We start from the raw sequence: 20,361 nt of genomic DNA, 5'->3' as shown, positions 1-20,361 counted from the left end.
CACACACACACACACACACACACACACACACACACACACACACACACACACACACACACACACACACACACACACACACACACACACACACACACACACACACGCACGCACGCACGCACGCACGCACGCACACGCACACGCACACGTAAACTCTGGTAAACAGGATAGCTCGGCTGTCACGCCAGTACATTCACTCGCGAGTATAGGGCGCGCAGTAATTCACCTAGCGAGGAGGGGGGTGGCCTCCCTCCACTCGCGAAATTAACCACCATACCCTCTTCCCCCACACTTCTTAAGCGCCGCCATAATAATCCTGAGATTTGGCAGCTATTCGCTCGTGAACATTGGCTTGCTGCCACAGTATTGTTATGGTATAAGTTTGGAAGCGATCGCTAATCGGGTCAACAATGTTCTTTAAGCAGAGGTCAGAGCAGAGGGCTGAAAGCGAGGGACAGTAAAACGTGGTTCTTTAAAGGAAAGGACACCGAAATGAGGGCGTGATACAGACTGATTCTCTGGCAGCTAAAGATTTGCGGAATATTTTTGCGTTTCTCGTTATTTCGATGTCTCCCCGATATTTGTTGAGAAATCGCAAAGCGCTGCCACTACAAAAGCCTCAATAAGATCGTTTCAACGTTCTACGTTTCACGGCCCATTTTCCCGAAATTTGAAAGTTATGGATCTGGTAATATTCGAGTGCATTCCTATGGGGAGCTGTACCTTACATTTCTGCCCACCAGAGATCAAGACTGAGTGGAAATTTTTGTTCTTAATATATCTTCATTTGTGATGCTTTATGTGCTCACTACAGACGCTGCTAGCGCTTGCAGTGCTTGCACTTGTGGCATTGAACGAATGTAATTGACCGCAGCGCCCTGCACCCTACACATTTTTACGTTAATCGTGGCTAAAATCGTTAGACAACTTCCCAAATAACAATACGAGTTGGTTTTGGCACTTAACTTGGTAGAGCAGTAAACGAGAGATACAGAACTGCTGTCTCTTTAAATCTCTCAGAGCTAATGAAATCATTCAGTGACAAAAATTTACTTTTAATTTTCGCTTGCGGTTTACCTGTTCTTAGCAGTATGCTTCCTACATTTCTTTCCTTGGCGACTCCATTTGATCTGGTTTCTTGTTTGCCAAAAGAAGGAGAGGTTCATCTCACAGGCGCACCTGTGAGATGCACTCTATTTCATTTCTCTTTGCAGGCTTAAGCACCTCTATGGCGAAAGCTGGGCGTTATTCACGCATGTGCTAGTATATATCCTCCCCACCCGGTCCATTAAAAAAAAATATTAACATCGGTTTCCTCCCCTCCCTGTAAAGAAAGCCTGGCTATGTGCCTCTGAACGCGGAGAAAAGTGGTCTCCTTTTTGAACAGCACAGAGAACAAAAACACGAAAGTCACGCAAACTTCAATGACTCGTAATAGACAATTTACATCAAGGTGCAAAACAATAACGTCAAGCAGGGTACGTGGAAATTTGCGGCAACAATCGGGCTCAGTGTCCGACGTACAAAAAGGGAGAGGTTTTTTTTAAACTTATATATAACTCCAGGCCCGAAGCATTTATAGAGGTTGACGCTGTCTGCGTTCTGGTAACCTTTGTGCTTTTCCGTATCATATGTCCATGCTATTAATAGGTGGCGTCTGCCGTCACTTCGTGAATGGCACAATGTAGCGCAAGCACGTAGGCGGAGACTGAAAACAACTGGGGAAATTTTTCTCACGGCTCGACACTGCCCGCCGCAAATTCCTTGCTACCCGTGTTTCCGATCGCCTCCTATGGCCTTCACTCGATGACTCTCAGCGTGTAGATGCGGACACACTTGCATGTAGAACGCAACATGATGCACATGCATATACATGCATCTACGCAAATGTGGATGCATCTGCATGTTGATGCTGGAGTATTCTGCCAATGGCCAAGGGTTTTCTATTCAAGCACTATAACCATGTTTTCTGATTGCCTCTGTTGCCCTTGCATCTTACTCGTGCATTTTAGAAGTGGTATATTTCGTAAATAGGGTTTGTTCTGAGAGTACTTCTTGAAGAATCCATGCTCTCTGGAGTAAGGAAGACAGGGAGTGGAAGCGTAAGAAGAACAATCTTTTGCTTTACGCCAGTCCCTGAGCTAAGCTGTTCGAGATGTAATTAACGCACACAAGCCCCTCAGTCTCTTTAAGAAACGCTTAGCAACCTGGCATACCGTTTGGAGACATTTCGAACTCCCACTACAGAACGTCTATGCGAGGCTTGTTTTTTTCCTTCCCACTGCAGCGCAGATAGCTTATATTTTTCTGACTTTTTTACGATATATTTTAACAGCTATACTGCGGGTGCGGGAAATGTCGCCTCGTAAATGTTACCGGCCACCACCACTACCGCCGCCGCCGCCACCGCCACTCGTGGTGTAGCACTACTGTAGTAGTACCATAGTACTGCTACTAATACTACTATTACTACTAGTCTCATCACTAACGCTGCCATTACCAGCATTACCACCAATATTTCACCGACCTTCCAGAATTGCAAGAATTTCCGACCATTGACCCCGTAGGCGTTTCATGCGTCTTCTTTCTCTTCGCTATCATCCATAGAATCTGAAGAGTAAGCATACCTGAAGATTTGGTTGATGATTATAATAAGAGCTCTTAGAGCCCCTCCGCCACACCCTCTCCTATTTTTTTTTTGTCTCCGTATCGCCGCACATAGCTGCTTAGATTGCAAAACGTGCGGCTAGCCAAGCTAAAGGATCCCCACACTCTAAACATAAAGGAGTAAAAAAAGGGAGTAAGTTGTCCTGTATTGCACACCGTTTTACATAAAAGTGACTGCGCTAGTGGAAACCGTTTACAAGGCCACAAAATGGGGCTGGTTGGTATTTACAGCTGTAGTACAAATGCGCTGAGTTCGCAATCAGAGCTGAGTTACGTCCAGTCGTGTCTTGCGTTGTGATTGCAAACTCAGCGCATTTGCACTACAGCTATGAAACAGTTTACTCCAATTTTAACTCCCATATAGGTGCATTCGTATTTAGAGTGCACGGCCATGAGCTTTCACTCAATAAACACGGGCCTAGGAGCAGGCTGAAGACGGGCGCCCCGCCTTCCAGGAACACTACCGCGGCCGCCATGCTTGCACTGGCACCTCGGTCGGGGAGTAACGGGCAGGGAAGAAAGGAAGGAAGGGAGGAAAGCCGGAGGAGTTTGAACGCAACCACCGCCTGCGGAGATCGATGCACTTTGGATGGTCGGCTGACAGATTTATCGCGTGCCGCTGCTCGCTGCAGTGCGGAGGTACACGTTCGATGACGCCTCCTGCCATTGCCTCGGCCGGCCATATATGCGTGCGCCACGAGCCGAGATTGAAGAGCCGTGTTGCTCAATTTGTCCCACGCATACGCGCGGTTTGGGCCAGCGGAGGAAAAGCGGAAAGAGAGACAGAAAGAGACAAGCGAGGAAAGAAAGATGTACACCTTTCATGAGGCCCCCAGATGCATGTATGTACAAGTGTGCGGCCTGCGCGTCGGTGATGACAGTGTGTGTCCATTGCCCGGACGTTGTATGTCTCTTACTCCCTTCCTTTCCCTCCTTCCCGCAATCAAAGCTTCGTGCTGTGTTGTCCCCGAATCGAGAAAGGAGGGTAAGGAGCGGGGGGGGGGGCGATTGGAAAAAGCTGTCCCATGATATGCGTCCCCAGGACGTCGTCACGCCCGCGAGGCACTTGCATGCGTGTACCGCTGGCAGCGCCGGTTGGTGGCCTCGATGATGGCTTCACTTTTCTGTGTGGCGTGTCGCTTCGATTGCCTGATTGCTTGTACTTTTGCCTACTGCACTGTTGGGAGTTGAACTAAGCAAGCTGCACAGAAAGCTTCCATCGCTTCACAAATGGTATCAATGTATTTTTTTTATTCCTCCAGAAGTAATTGTTCTTAGCGTTACTGAGGCGACAAGTTCGCTTGTCCTGGTGCGTTGGCTGGTGAATTTTAATGCAGAAATGCATTCTGAGGTTCATGCCCAAATTTTCGAGGTAAAACTCTTGCGTCCATTCATAGATGCGCCCAGACAAAAGGTGGGGAACGGTGGTGACGGCAAGGGGTCAGTGGCTCCCCCTGACCCCGAATAGCTATGGGGAAGGGATACGCAGTTTTTATCCTGCATTGTTCCCTGTTACCCAGAAGACGTGAAGACATGTTCATGGCCGCGTGGATGAGATCACAGGTTACTCACATCATCAAGGTGACCTTGGAAGCAAGAAAAAATAAAGAGAAAATAGAAATAGGTGAAAAAATATATTTCCGACAAAATACAGGCGTTGCTATGGGCAACCGGGAGAGTTCATTTCTGAAAAAGTTTCAGCCAGCGTTTCACGAGTGCACCTGCAATTTTATTTTCACTCACCGTAAGCCACATCGCAGTGGAAGCCTAAAGATTTATTTTCCACATCTGGAGTTCTTTAACGAACAGCCATCTCTTTACATGGTCGTTATGTACATCCCCACTTCACCACCATAGATACGCTGCCGCTGTTGCCAGGGTCGAACCCGCGTTCTTGGGCTCAGTACCCGAAGGTTATACCTACTTGATCACCATGCGGAAACGTATGATCAAGGTACCTGCAAATCAACATAGTAGTTCCTCTTGATCAATTGACCTGTCACTACTCCCTTCCAACATGCAACTGGGTCAAGTTGTTTCGTGTTGTCAGACTGGTTTAATGTCACTTCTTGCTTGCTTTCTGAGTAGCTCCTCTACATACGGCATAACGTCACGGTATTACTTCTGCTCTCTGCTGCTAGCCAATAGTGTAGCACTTCGACTCAGTACTCTGACGGAATCCCTTCAGGATATTTTTATCGAGGCCACACCGAATTGAAGTCCATAACTGAGGGATTGCTAAAAATTAGCTTTATAAGTGCCAAACATTTCAAAACTATGACGGATGTTCAATAAGTTTCCCTTCTGAGGAGCAATTCACCTTTTTCATTAAGTAAATAATTAAAAGACGCCATATTCTAATAGCTTGTGATGTATTATTTTCCACGAGCATGCTGCGTGGGCGCATGATGGCAGGCAGCTTTGCTTCGCAGGCCATCAGACTTATGTTGGCTAATATATACATTTCATCATCATCATCAGCCTTACTACACCCACTGCAGGGCAAAGGCCTCTCCCATGTGTCTCCAATTGACCCTGTCCATTGCCAGCTGCATCCACCCTTTGCCTGCAAACTTCTTAATCTCATCCGCCCACCTAACCTTCTGCCGCCCCCTGCTCCGCTTACTTTCTCTTGGAATCCCCTCCGTTACCCTTAAGGACCAGCGGTCATCTTCCCTTCGCATTACATGGCCTGGCCAAGCCCGTTTCTTCCTCTTCATTTCGACTAGGCTGTCATTAACACGCGTCTGTTCCCTCACCCACTCTGCCCGCTTCCGGTCTCTTAACGCTGCAGCTATCCTTTTCCTTTCCATAACTCGCTGTGCTGTCCTTAACTTAAGCTGAACTCTTTTCGTTAGCCTCCACGTTTCTGCCCATTTATTAAAAATACATTTATTAAAAATAATTGCTGATGGTTTAGCTCTGGTTGAACCTGCGTGTACGCGATAGTTTCTTTCACATGGTTACACGTGGTAATTAAAGCTCTTTATTCAGCAGAAGGTGTTTCTTTGGTTATAGCTATGAAGACAGTGTGGTGATTAGTGAAGAAGTTAGTAGCTACTGCGCATGCGCGACACGCGCAGCGAGGCTGCGGAGTCGGCGCCGGCAGCGGCGCAACTCTGACGTCATGTGCGAAGCACCTGTTGCTCGGCGCATGCGCCTTTACAGCTACGGATGGGCCCGACGACGTTGGCTTTACATGGCGTAGTGAAGCTATCGCTTCAAAAAAGAAAAAAAAGAAACGTGCTCACTAATGCAGAACGGCACTGGTGCATCAACAGTCGCCCTCATTTTTCGGCAACGGCATCTGCAGACTATAGTGGAAGTGCATCACCCCTGGTGTTGACTACATAAAGGAACAAAAAAAAACCAATCCCGTACTCCTGGATGACAGAAGGTTCAACTTTTCTGTTAAATGTGACTTCTTTTAATCGCTTAACAAAAAAATTTAGTTGAAGTGGCAAGCCGTATTCACCAGATTTCGCAGTACATTTTCGTAATTGCTATGTCTTTCCACAATGATACATATTGCCCGAAAAATCGCGTCATTGTCCAGAAGTCAGACAAGGATGATATGCCGACTACGCGTGTTGTTTGAGAGCAGCTTATGATTATCCTTCCTGGAGCCACGGCATATTCTACGCTCCTGCGATATGCGATGTTAGTGCAAGCTTAAGGGCCCCAGGTTCTATAAATTAACCTGTAGCCCTACACTGCAGCGTCTCTCATAGCCCATGTACAGTTTTGGGACGATAAACCCCACTTACCGTACCATATCACATGCTACCATGTCATGTCATATCGTATCGTATCGCACCATTTCATACCATGCCATACAGTACGATATCATACCACACCATACCATACCATATCACGCCATACCATGTCATGCAATGCATTCCATACAATGCCATACCATGCCATACCATACCATATCATATAATATATCGTTTCATGCCATACCATGTCATATTATTCCACACCATGTCATTCCAAGCTATATACCGTACCATACCATATGATACCATACGATACCATACCATGCCATGTCATACCATACCATACCATACCACACCATCGTCGTAAAAACAAAAAGGCATGGGCGCCCCCTCAAAAAGTAATGTGGGCCAAAAGAGAGAAGGTGCAACGCCTGGCGGCGCGCTGTATTTGTTCGAAATATAGAAGGACAGACTCAGTTTCGGCGATGTTAAAGTCTTGCGGTCTTGAATGATTGGAAGATTGGTGCAAGAAGCAGAGAGTAAAAATGTTATTTCAAATCATTCACGGCGGACTAAAAAAAAAATAAAGATTTGTACTTAAAACCTCCGCGTAGACTGAGCTCCCGCTTAAATCATAGTGAACCGATTCGACCGTACTTGTCCCGAACCAATGCCTTTCGTTGTTTGTTCTTCCCAGAGGCACTACAGCTGTGGAACAAGCTGCCTGCAGGAATTGTTCGCAGCTCTGATACCGCATTGTTTGCAAATGCAATCAAGGTCGCTTGCTAAAATCTGTACCATGTGGATATTGCAAATTGTTGTTTCTTTTGTTTTTTTTCTGTTTATGTGCGTGCGGCAGATGGCTGAACATTTGAATACGTGTCTTATAGTCTGTATATCGTATCCTGTGTTGTAGGACACTGTAGTGCATGCGCATATTTCTTTTTGTATCTGGCTCTTTATTACTGTATGAACGTTATGTGTAACATCCCTCTCTGTAATGACCGTCAACTGAGGGTTGACAGTATTCCTAAATTTCTAAATACAACTACATTTTATGTTTGTGACTCGAAAACTGCCTGTTCCGCTTCTCATTAAAACAAACTGCGCTGCGGAGAAACCAGCAATGAAATCAGGAAGCTTTCCTAAGCCCACTCATCTGCCTAACTGCATCGGCCTGGGATATACTCGAAATCAACGTCAATGAAATCCGCGGTATTGACAACGACGTCGAGCGACGCTCGGAGTGGTTCGCTTCACCGTTCGGCCGCGCGCCTGGCCGGAAAGACACCTTTCGCGAGCGACGTCGCCGACGCACGTTCCAAGCGGTATAAATATCTATTTACGTCCGTCGCAAAAGGCCATTATGAAAGAGAGGGGGAAGTGCTTGCGACCGTCGCAAAGAAAACGGGGTAACGGCGAGAGGCAGGAGACTTTTCTCGCGTCTTTCGGCGCGTCTAGCTCCGCTCCCGACCTCCTTTGGGCGCTCTGGGCTGCTTCGGCGTGAGATGCGAGCGCAGTACGCCACTGGACGGGAAGTCGTCCCTGTTAACAATTCTCTTTGATCTCGATCGTCTGACAGGGCGTTTCACTCTGGCCGCATTATTTGGATAGTTTCTTCTTCACGAAATGAGCTCTATGTTCGGCGAAATGCTTTCAGCTTGGCCTGTTTTGTCTCTGCGTATGGGTTCGCCTGGTGTCAAGCTGCCTCTTGACATAAAGTGCCCACGTGCCGGCCCTCTTCCGTCATTTTTATTTTCAATTTAATTCTTAGATCTGGGTCTTCTGATTTTAGCCCTCGAGTAACATCTCGCCGCCTAATAAGTGTTTCTTCCACGAGACGCCCGCAGACTTCCTTGTATGCCATTTTCCCTCTTCTCACTAATCTGAACAAGAAAGAGAAAAGAGCTTTATGCAGCAGAAAAAAAAAGTTCTGCACGCAAACAGAACAGAGCACTGAAAGTTGAGTCTCCACGGTGCTTTTTATTAGATGATCCGAAATTTGCTTATTTCTAGTAGGTTAATGCAGACAGTAAGATAGAGACAGCGCGCTGGTGTGAAAAAAAAAATAATTAGCAATGCATCGCATGACCCCAGTGCAGAAAACATACGTACTTTATACTCAATTAAGTGACGTGTAATGAGGACTAAAGGTCGATTTTTCTTGCGAAGTTGACCTTAAGACCCATAAATGACGCCAAACACATTTAAATATCTAAATGTATCTAACATAGGGAGGACTGTTCTATTAAATGTACCAAAAAAGAATCCGAAACAAAAAAAAAACACTACGTGAGGGAATGTTTTTGGCGTAAGTTCAAAAAGCAGAAGGCGACTGCAGGTGAACGTTTTCCGCTAGAGAGAGAGAGAGAGAGCTTTTCGCAACATGCTTCTTCTTTTGCAGACGCAACATTTAAAAGTCTACTGGATGACTCCTAACGCTTAGCGTGGCGTCTTTAGTAACAAACTGACTGACATATGTACCTGTCTCTTTCTCGTTTTGTAAAGTCGTGTTATGATCCACTCGAACTTTGCAGCAATCTTTTTTTTTTCTCAGAAAAGGCTGCCGCCCTCTGCAAAAACAAACTCATGGGCTAGCACCGTGTTTATAGCGCTCACAAGCAGAGTATATATTGAATGCAGTTTCAGCGCATCATTTGCTATCGAATCTAAACCGCCGAGTCCGGTCCACAAAGTATTGGACAGAAGGAATGGACCCTACATCCAGAGACAACCGCATTAGTAGACAGGACATGAAATAAAGGTAAAATATAAATTTACTGGCTCAGAGAAGAAAAATAACTCTTTCTTGAACAAGCCTGCGTTGGAATAAGTGCGTTCGCAGCAGGTACAGGAGAATGGCATTGCAGGTATTTTGTCCAAGTGAATAAGTTTGCCATGTTCCATAAAGAAACTGAAATTCCTACTGTGGTGAGCGATGGGAATAACTTTAAGCTGCAGAGATCCTCTTAGATACGCCTACAGTGCGTGTTGCTCAGGATTTGGTCAACAACGGGAAGAAATCCAGATAGGGGCCTTCGGGAGTACTCTCCAGTTTTCAACATCGAGAAAAATAGACGTTTTGCGTGACATTTAATTTGAATCCCACACAGAGTAATCATTGCGCTCTGTAAATGTGTAGGGTTGTGGCCATCTGTTCAGCCATTCAACTGCAGCTGCGCACTTAATTGGCCGCGAAACAAACAGAACGAGGGTCACATCCCACCAACGTGACAAGCTAAACTTTCATTCTCTCTTTTTACCCCTTTCGTCCTTTTATTTTTCTTCCCAAGGGCAAGGTAACCAAAATGTTTAGTTACCTTCATTGCGTTTTCCTTCTCTCTATATCTCTCTGCTGGAAGATGCAACACATAGAGAGAGTTGTTTACAGCGATGCCTGTCTCACAGAGATATGTTTTGTCTGACGTTTAGGGCGCCATATTACTAGCTTCATGCCATTCACCACATATCCCATGATGACTTAACCATAGACGAACTGCAAATTGGGCTAGTTGGTGTTGATACATAGCGGTGGCTCAACAGCGCAAAGACACACACACACCAAGTAGCGCTGATTGAACCTACTCAGAAGCTATAATGTGTCATCATTGGCGGCATAATTTGTGTAGGTAGTTTGTTGGCCCTCAAGTGGGCCCTCTCGGTGTAAAAATGGGGAGAGATGGGGCGTTACAACTTTACAAAACGGTTACAAAACGGTTGCTTTTAAAATGAAATAGCTCAAACACTGCGACTACATGAGGACGTCCTCCTGTGGTCGTTGCGTTATTTTACTTCAAATCTAAAACTCAATATACTAACCAAATTTCGGTTAAAAAACGGTTACTTGATCTCAGCTCTGTGAGGCAGAAGAAAAAGATGGCTTTCTTGGCAAATGTTTGGCTGCATCACTTTTGCGACCGCACTGCAGAAACCTTGGACTGGGAACAGGAACACGACCCCCTGGATGACAGTAAAGAGCTCCCACGACTTTATAGGCGTACACAGTGCACACGGCCACGTGTAGCGTACCCTGAGTGCGCAACAGCGCAGGTAGAGGAACGGGTTATCTATGTTATACAGGTTACCTTGGAAGGAGACGGATATTAGGAAAGGAAGAACTAGCAGACGACGAAAGAGAAGGAAGTCTCAATAGAACACAGGGGCTGCTATGAGAGCTTCTTTAAAATGAAGAAAGAGGAATAGCGCACTACTTTACATTTGGTATATGGAACATTAGTGGGAAAGCACTACTTTATACTTACCAACCCCGAACAAGAACCTTGTCTTGTCTTTTGTGAAGCCTCGGAGTAACTCGGGTAATCTCGGGTTAGTTCGGAGGAGCGTCGTGCAAGCTGAAGCCAATAGGAAGAAGCTCGAGAAAGTTCGGAGGAGTGTCGCACCATCTGTAGCCAATAGGAGCAGGGTGACACGTCAGCTTCCGCCGAGTGCAGAGAGGGTGTGAAGATGAAGAGCGAGAAACGCGGTTGCGTGCACATTCAGGTGCCCGAAAAAAGAGGCGAAGAATGAACACATGCTTTCGTACATCTACTCGGTTTAACTACTTTAAAGCTATACCACTTTTTATTGTACACTATGGTCTAGTGCGGTGCGGTGCGGTTTAGGTGTAATGTGGTGCAGTGTGGTGTGGTGCAGTGTGGTGCGATGTATTGCGGTGTGGCGTGGAACGGTCCGGTCTGGTGTTGTGTGGTGCGATGCTGGTAATGGCGTGGTGGTTTGGTGGTTGTGTTTGCTGTGGTGTAGCGCTTGTGCTGGTGATGGTGCAGTGGTTTGGTGGTGGCGTGTGCTGTGGTGTACTATGGCATCATAATCAATTCGTCACGACTCGATACCGATGCAAACTAATGCAGTTGTGCAAGAGCTGCACGCAGCGTTTCTCGCGTTTGTCTCCAAATCTCATCTCTGCACAGGATACATCGAAATAATGAGAGAGCGCAAATGGAGCCTGCCACTCCGTTGGGGCTTGCATACCTCCGCGACTCTGGAGCCGCCTTCGGCCTACCCGGGGTACCGACTCTCTTCGGCGGAGCCGCGAACGTGTTCGGAATCGGAAAACGGCGACCGGGAAGCGACGCCACAGCCGCCGCTTGGAGAACCACCGAGGCGGCGGACCGCGGGGGCAGCACGCCGGAACTTTCTTCGCGCTGATATAGCGCCCCGTCGGTTTTAATGCTTGCGCTCGCAGATGTGTACAGACCGCTCAGTACTCCTCCTTTTTTTCTGTCTATGCGTGCACTTACGCTTATTTTTTTTTTCTCTTCTACGCAACGAGGTGCTTGCGCTGCGTCTGCAGCCGCTTAGAGCGGAGCGGCTTGGTTTTTAAGGGTTAAACTGAATTTATATTCGTTATCGAAACCCAGGAGTGGCGCTGGGAAGCGTTCCTTGCTACTGTCTCGGTTAAGATTCTCTTTTTTTTAGTTTTTCTTCTCAGATCGGAACTTCGGCGCATAAGCAATCGTGTTTTTGTTATTGGTCGGAGGGGGCGGCACCCTTTAATCATAACTAGAGATATCGACCTAATAGTGTAAGTGACTTAGCCTGCTCTAGATGAAGACGTTAGAGAATGTAGTCATGCCCCAATTGCACAAAAATTCACGCACGTTAGTTGTCACTGCATCCGTATACTGAGGGTTTGATATGTGGACAGCTCTTGGAGGGGTGGTCACATTAGCACAGTGCTCTCCTTCGACAGTATTCGTAGACAAAATTCAGGCTAATGCGGCTTTCCGAGCAAACCTTTCTCTCTTGCATGTCAGCGGAACTTAACGCCGTTACGAACCCACAAAAACACGACAGGCGACAATCGTCCCCATCCACGTGCACCTCTAAAAGGATGAAAAGCAGGTACAGTGGTTACTGACTGAAACGTAACGCTTAGGTAGGAACACGGTCGTTGTTCGGGAGGCGCTCAAAAGTATTCAGAGAACAGGTTCATTCTCCCAGCATTTGTTTGAAAGCTTCCTTACGGCGAATACCTTTAAAAACTTATCACGTAGCGGGAAAACACACCAAGGCCGCGGTCTTGAAGTGTCGCGGGTATCAGAGTATCGTTCAGTATTGTACTTTTGCCCTCGCTACACAAGTACCGGAAGAGTGCAAGACTCAGAGATGTGTTCGTCAGAGAGCTTCTCTCCTTCGGAGCATGATGGAAATATGTAATAAAAGAAAAGCGCATTATATACAGTATGCTTTCAAGATTCTTTCCTAAAGGAGAAGGTCGTAATGAATGCAGAGACGATACTCGTAGTTTTGTGGGGCCACCTCAGTGTCCCCTTATACCTGCTCGTAGAAATTTGATGCAAAATGGTTTTAAAAAATGAGGAGCGAAGACCAAGGAAGGGGCGTGTGTACCGCTGTTTGCCGCACTGACAGAAGAGGTGAAATTTTTTTTTTAATGAACACTGCGAAGGTAAGAGTAAACCAGGATGATAACTCTCATTGCAGACGTGGCGTAATAAGAAGCGACGCACTCCTCAGCGGCGGTGTAGATACCGTCTACTGATGAAGGAGAGAGGTGGAAAGATGGCGGCCGGTGGATGGCGGGACCCCCTTAGTAGGTGGAAAGAGAAAACATGCTTGGTTCTTACGGCTTTGGAGGGAGGGAGGGAGGGAGGGAGGGAGGGAGGGAGGGAGGGAGGGAGGGAGGGAGGGAGGGAGGGAGGGAGGGAGGGAGGAAGGAAGGAAGGGAGGGAGGGAGGAATCTACGCAACAACCACTGGGTCGCCCAAATGTGGGTGATGAATTGCTTCAACCCAATGATTCAACGTTCATCAGTCTCCACGATTCTTGCAACTAAAAATTTATTGCGCGACACAAACCTACGATTTATTTTGTCGCAAGATGTGTTGAATATTTTGCTTCGAGCTGTATACCGCGGGGTAAAAAAAAATCGCTTTATGTGTCGGCGTAACCGTAGCTACTTGAGATCTGAGATCACGTCGTTTTGACTCCAAGTGCATCAGTGCAGATCAGAAAGTCTAAAGTTCTTTTCCGTCTTTATTTATTTGTGTTACATCTACATGTACGTCGCCGAGTGCAATAAGCTATGCAAGCGAAATATTGGTAGTCTGCGCCAGCTTACGACGTGGTCATGATATGGTTATAGCCATAGAGATGAACGTCTTTTTGCCATGCCTTTCCTAACCGAAGTTTCAACACACGTAGCCCCGCTCGGAACGAGGAAAAAACCCAGCAAAAATAAACCAATCACAGATCGCAGTTGCAGTGACTACTCAGTAATGTAAGCCCGGGAACTACCTCGCTCTCCAAATACTACGACGAAAACATCACTGTGCACCGAAGCAGAAGAGAGACCTGAGCGCTGAAACGCACGCACGCATAAATACACACTTGATCATGCAAAGCCGTGACCTTTATTCCCTTGCAAGCTCTCGAGAAAGGCTATATAATCCCGAGGAAGAACTCCCCCACTGTGTATTCGCGCAGACCTTAGTGCCTGGCGCGCCACTCGCGCACAAAACGATCGTCGTCTGCTACGAGTGTTTGGTGCCGAAGCGGTCGAGAAGAACGATAAAAAAAGTAGGGACGGGGGAGGAGAAGGGTTAAATAAAAATAAAAAATATATGTAAGGGAGGCGACCTTAATAAAGCCAAGCCAAGTCATCATGGGCGCCCGGAGCACGAGCCCTCAACAAGTCAGCGTGCAAAGGTAAAACCCCAATTATCCTTCCAAGAGCAGGGGGAACTCATTGACCATTGCACGGCGGGACTTAGTTCAGCCAAGCGAGGCTTATCTTCAGACCCGGCGCCGCGGAGACGGAAGCTGCGGAAGAGGCGGACGCGAGAAGAAAAAAAAAAGAATGAAAAAAAAAACGGGGCGGAACTCAAAGGGCCCTCAATTCAGCGAGGGTTATTAGGCGCGAGGTAGTACATATAGGCGAGAAATACAAGAACAGAAATCTGCGAGGTTCATCTCCTTTCCTGCGTGCCAGCGATCTGGCAAGTGGAATGGAAAGCAAAGAACTCGAAATGCTTCTCTTCGGCGGCCATCTTGAAACAGTTCTTACCGTGTATTGGAGTGTGCGTACGGGCTGAAGCCGTGAGTTTCGATGCCGAACGCGCTGCCGTAGCTCGAGTAGTGGGAGCGCCCATATCCCCTCTTATTACGAACATCGATCTTTTCCGCGCTTTCGCGAGTCTGTAGTAGTACTGAGCCGATGGCTTCATCTCCCCCCTCTCCCCCCTCCTTCTTTCCAACCTTCCCAGCTGCTCCGGCTCGTTTTCTAGGGTTGGATTAGCAGCTATTCCGCGCGCATCTCAGTGATGTTTGGAACGGCACTTCCTGATAGTTCGCCTACATTTAAACATCCGTAAAAAGTTTGTTTTAAGATATTAAAAGAAATGGGTCGAAGAAACTGCGCGTACGCATCGCCGTGGAAGTAAACTTGGTGACTTGGTTTCTAGTGGGGAGAGCGAAAACATTTGTACGCTTTATATTTGAGTGCCGGATTTTGTTTTTATTTTTTCTGGGCTCCTGTCACTCGCCTCCATCAGTAACTAGCACCACTTAGAAATCGTTCGCGCATCTTGAAAATATAAAGGGAAAGTTGCATGAATACCGTCGTCTTTTTTTGTACTTACCCTCGAAATCAAACGTTTATGGAGAGCGATATTAGCAAGAATAGGACTAAAATTTCATCCGTCGGCGTCTTGGCATGCACACTGGTGTACATAATGAGCAGCTTAATTCTGTGTGTGCGAACTGCAGCAGATACAATGTTCTAACAAAGCAAGTAAACTTCTTACCAGGTAAACAAATTTATTTATTTATTTATTTATTTATTTATTTATTTATTTATTTATTTATTTATTTATTTATTTATTTATTTATTTATTTATTTATTTATTTATTTATTTATTTATTTAAACTGCAGCCTCGGTAAGGCTCTTGCACGAATGCTGTAAGGGGAGAAGTAAACAGTAGAAGCCTCAAACAGAATAAGAGCATAGAAATCGAGATATTAAAAGACAGTGGCTTAAACTCATCTATGGGTAATTAGCGGGTGCTTCTAGGAAGCGAATTCCCGAGTTCACTGTTCAGAGGAAAGAAGCTGTACTTATTTTTCTCAGTATGATAATAAAAAGGAGTAAGGTCAAGGCAATGAGAATGTCTAGTAACGGAATGCTTGTTAAATTTCAAGCAATTATTTGATGATGCAAAGCGTGGATGCAAAACAGCATTCTAAGGGGTGGCGAGATGATATATTTTTGGGCTTATTGCTGTATGAATGGGTGAAGCGGGAAGTGAAGCATACTGACTTCTACTGGTCAATCTTTTTAGTACCGGATTTACTATAAGAGTTCTAGATGGAAGAGCCGTAATGAAGATAGGGTCGGACAAGTGTTTTGTATGTTAACATTTTGGTCTCTTTTGGGTCCTTACGTAATGTACGATTCAGGTATTTGACACGTTAAAAAAGTATCTTGCACGTGATTCGATGTGGTTCGACCATGAAGTATCGTGGGGAAAGTGAGAACCTTGATATTTATATTCGAATAGTATTAGAAAATCCTGTCCGCAAGCATTCCGTTACTAGACGTTCTCATTGCCTTGGCCTTACTCCTTTTTATTATCGTACTGAGAAAAATAAATACAGCTTGTTTCTTCTGAACAGTGAACTCTATGTTACACATGATTCGATGTGGTTCGACCATGAAGTATCATGAGGAAAGTGAGAACCGTGATATTTTTATTCCAATAGTCTTAGAAAATCCTGTCCGCAAAATGAATGCATGAGAAAAGAAGGTTGTGCGTCAGAAAAGTATATGGAGCTATTTTTATAGAAGTTAATGTTCATTTGGGAATCCTCGCACCACATAAAAATTGAGCAATTGAGTCATAAAGCAGTTTAGAATTCAGTGCCGTGCTAAAAGTGCAATATAAGACGCAATGATTAGCGTAAAGACGAATTTTAATCAATGCAAAACGTGGAGGGCAATGAAAAAATAATAAGAAAACAAACGGGTTTGAAAATTAAGCCTCGAGGAACACGGGAAGTAGCACTGAAAAGAGAGGACATACACGAATAAAGTATACAAAATGAGAACCAAGAGGGGAGTCAGCCGGGTCAGTTGGTTCATGACAGAAAGAATTCAAAGCGCTACAGACTGCACAAGGTGAAAAAAGGAGACACAACACACCAGCGCTACTAACAACTGAAAGAAATTTATTGCTACAAGAAAACGTTGTTACGGTAAGGAAGCCCAATATCCAATTAACGACAAAAGGATAATTTAGAATCGAGTTAAGCTAACGGAGGAATTTAGGATGTGGCAAAGTGTCGAAAGCTTCAAATAAATTAACGAAAACGCCATCGACTTCTTCCCCTAAATATAATGACTGAAATATGTAGCGCATGAATTCGGTTTGTTGTTTAGTAGCGCTAAATCCGCCACAAAATGCCAAGTTGTAAATTGCTTAAAACATTGCAGTTATCAAGAAAATTTATGGCGTGTTTAAAATTTATATGTTCTAGTGACTTGTACCAATGACAGGGATTGATTACTTTCGCAAGCTTCCAAGAGTGAGGAACAATGGCGCTAGACAACGATTTACGAAAGATGATGGTAAGATAGTTGCTTGCACAAAGTTAGTAGCGAACAATAAATGAACTAGGTATGGCATCCGAGCAGCTACTCTTTTTAGTATCTAAATAAAGAATAATATTAAGAACGCCTTAAATAAAAGCACCGGGCCTCTATAAGAGCAAGAGCTTCGAAGTTATTGAATGTGAACACCGAATGGAGGTATGTTTTAAAAGCAGGATAATTTTATAGTAAATATGAAACTGCGACGTCGTTAATTATAAAGGCATCGGAAGTGTTGTCTTTCAGTAATACTGATGTCCAAAAGATACATGCGTTAGTTCTTATTAACTGCAGAAAAGTAACAGCATTATAAAAATCTTTGGGAAACATTGATTACAGTCAAATTTTCTTCTTAGTATTAGAGGGTCTTGATCGTCACCTAAAAATAACAGTATTTGTACCAGCAAACTAAATAAGGAAAATCAGGAATAATCCTTAGCTCGCAAGCAGCACGAAAGCAGTTACAGGGAGTGGCTTTAAGAAAACTACGGCATCACCTAGTGACGTGAATTGCATAAACGCAATTACATCGCACATCTCAGCGCGCAGTAATGTGTGCTCATCAGCATTGCTCCATCATCCGTGAGTCGCGGTGCGTTTCCTCCCTACCTCCAGTCTTGGTATTCTGATTACAACTTTTGCTCGGAGGGTCTCGATCTCAAACTTCTTTCCGAAAAGTAAACATTTCTACAAACAAATCAGATGCACCTCTCACTAAATCACGAGATTTGGAACAGGCGCAGCGTCTCTTTCGATAACGCCAAAAAGTTGCGAGGCGAACGACTGGTCATCATGAAAGTAACTCGCTGTCCCTTGCTCTGATAAAGTGATGCTCATTCGCTCCGTAACCTCCCTTCCCTCTCTCCCGAGCGCCAAATATAGAAGACATCGCCTGACACATCGCTCAGAGCAAGCAATCGTACTCTGTTCGTTATTACATCCTAATACCACACTCCACTCCGCGCCTGACCTTCTTCTCGTATTCGGATAGCAGCACCTCACGGAAACTCGGCTTCGAAGTAGCGCTCACAGAACTTGCTTCGCTTCCATGCACCTGTTCCGGTCGCGTCGGGGTATTAGCGACCCCAGAACAAGCCCCAGATCCTGCACCCTCTCAGCCGAGGCGACAGACTCAGCCGCAAGCAACAACACCGGTGACAGCAGCAGCAACAACAGCACTTGTAGCAATTGCAACGCAAACAACAAACACACAAGCCGACATCATCGACGGCCCCCAAAAGAACCTGCGTATCTCCGGCAGGTCGTCGTCATTACAAAAAGCGTCACGACTAGGCCTTAGTTTCTGCGGCCCCGTAAACACGTGGCAGAGAGAAACTGCGCCGTCAGCGCCGCACCGCAGCGGGTTAGTGATGAACAAGCTGGTGCGCGTGCCCTACCTAGCTCCGGGGCAGGACCAGCCGAGCGTCGAGTGGCGGCGTTGGGCGAAGCGTATTAAAGCCTCTGCGTCATAATTACACCGCGAGTTGCAGAGGCAGCCCCCGCCGCGTTTCTCCTCAGTGGAGCAGAGCCACACAGCCAAACCTTTTCACTTTTTCTTTCCTCTTCTTTCCTGAATTTTCTCCCCCCCCCCCCCTCAGTCTTCCCTCCTTCCCCCAGCCCTTATTTTTCTTACCTGTTCTCATTTTGCCCAGACTCATCGCTCTATTTTGTTTTGACGCATACAAAGATCTCTCCCTCCTCTCGCGCGTGAAGATGAGCGGTCTGAGAGAGGTAGTGCCGTACCACAGAAGGTTGTAATCAGCACTCCCTAATGAGGAAACTTGGCTGATCCCCCGCAGGGTTAGTGGTATTCCTCGCCTTGGCGGTAACATACTCGCTTTTGGCTCAAGTGTGTGGTGCAGTGACCGGTCAGAAGTGAGCGGGAGAGCCCGTCGTAACGGACCTCACTTATTCTGAAGCCTTCGCTAGTTGCGTTGGGGCCAGCGGGAAAAAGCAGAGATAAGGGCCATTTTGCAGCTGCTGCTCGTTCTTCGTCTAACTTATGCGGCCGTTCTCGGCTCAATTTCCATCTTGCGCCGCGCTAATAGATGGACATAATTTGCGCAGGGCCTTATTCGTGCTTGGTTGCCCAAGTGGATGAGGTTGAGCAAGTGCGTGAGATTGAATTCCGTTGCCGTGGTCGCCGTGTTGCTGGCGCCCGAAGTAGAGGTGCCTCCGAATCGAACGTCATCCAAATCATATTGCCACGAGCCTTATATGCATGTTGCAATGTGTCAGCAACGGGTAATCCCCATATATTGACGACGCAAGGCTTTTTCGTGCAGATAGCAGTTCGAAGAAATTACAAGAAAAGAAAAAAAATGCAGTAGTGCATTACGAAATGACATCTCTTCTTGTTCTTTCGTCTCGAAGTGCGCAGTCTAGCTTGGCTTTGATTAACGTCAGCTGATATAGGCGACCCGTGTTCACTGCGCGGTAATCACCCCCCCCTTCCTCCTTTTTTGTTGCTCCCCCCCCCCCCAGAAAAAACAATAAAAATAAGAAAGATGACTGTGTTCGGAGCTTTGGTGGATATGTCCAAGTTTAGGACTCCAAGCCTGCGTGCCCATTGTTTAATGTTGTATTATTCGTAAGGATGTCGAAGTAATCAGTCATTGTATTCACTAGTGTAAGCGTACTGTCTGTACAAGAGATATCATAATGGAATATTTCTCATTCATTCATTCATTCATTCATTCATTCATTCATTCATTCATTCATTCATTCATTCATTCATAAGTCTCTCTGTAGTCATGGTCTCCCATTGAGCCACCTCATCTCCCTAGTGCAGCGATGTAAGTTTGAGCTGTCTATCATAGGCTATCGAATTTTCTTTTACTACCATGACTTCTTCGTTGACAGCGTGCTCACATGGTTTCTTGGCATGGTGGAGATGAAGCGGTCTTCAGAGGTGATGATGTTGAGGATGTCGAACCAAGTCATGAGCACTCTTTACTTGGTAGCCCTTAATCAGTAGGGGCAGTTATATGTGGAGTAAACAAAGTGCACAACAATAAATGTCATGCAACATAGTTAAAGTGCGACCGTACGAGAGAAAAAACAAAACAAGAACCAGCAAGGTGTGGTTAAGGAAGCTAAAAAAATATGGCAGTGGCTTCGTCACTCGCGTAGCAGTTCGAATTTTGTCCTTATCTGCTAGATTTGTGTGTGCTCTAGTTGCAAGTAGTGCTGATAACCCCGAGATAAATAAAAATTACTGAGAGCACTTACATGAAGGATGCCAACAGTCACCGAAACCAAGGAGCATATGCGAATTTTTTTTTTATTTTGTGCTGTTAATTTGTGGAGAACTTAAGAAACTTACGTGTGAGTAATGCGAAAGCATTGCAATT

The 20,361-nt window shown here is 45.8% G+C and overlaps 1 protein-coding gene across 1 annotated transcript in view; it reads right to left on the bottom strand.

The window, feature by feature from the left end:
* LOC144098744 (calcium-activated chloride channel regulator 2-like) overlaps window positions 1-20,361 on the bottom strand; it is a 573,215-nt gene that overhangs the window by 488,324 nt on the left and 64,530 nt on the right. The gene's annotated exons all lie outside the window — the stretch shown is intronic.

The sequence above is a fragment of the Amblyomma americanum genome, chromosome 7 (genome assembly GCF_052857255.1).
Source record: "Amblyomma americanum isolate KBUSLIRL-KWMA chromosome 7, ASM5285725v1, whole genome shotgun sequence".
NCBI lineage: Eukaryota > Metazoa > Arthropoda > Arachnida > Ixodida > Ixodidae > Amblyomma > Amblyomma americanum.
The sequence above is the reverse complement of the archived record's forward strand: the minus strand, read 5'-3'. Positions and strand labels throughout refer to the sequence as shown.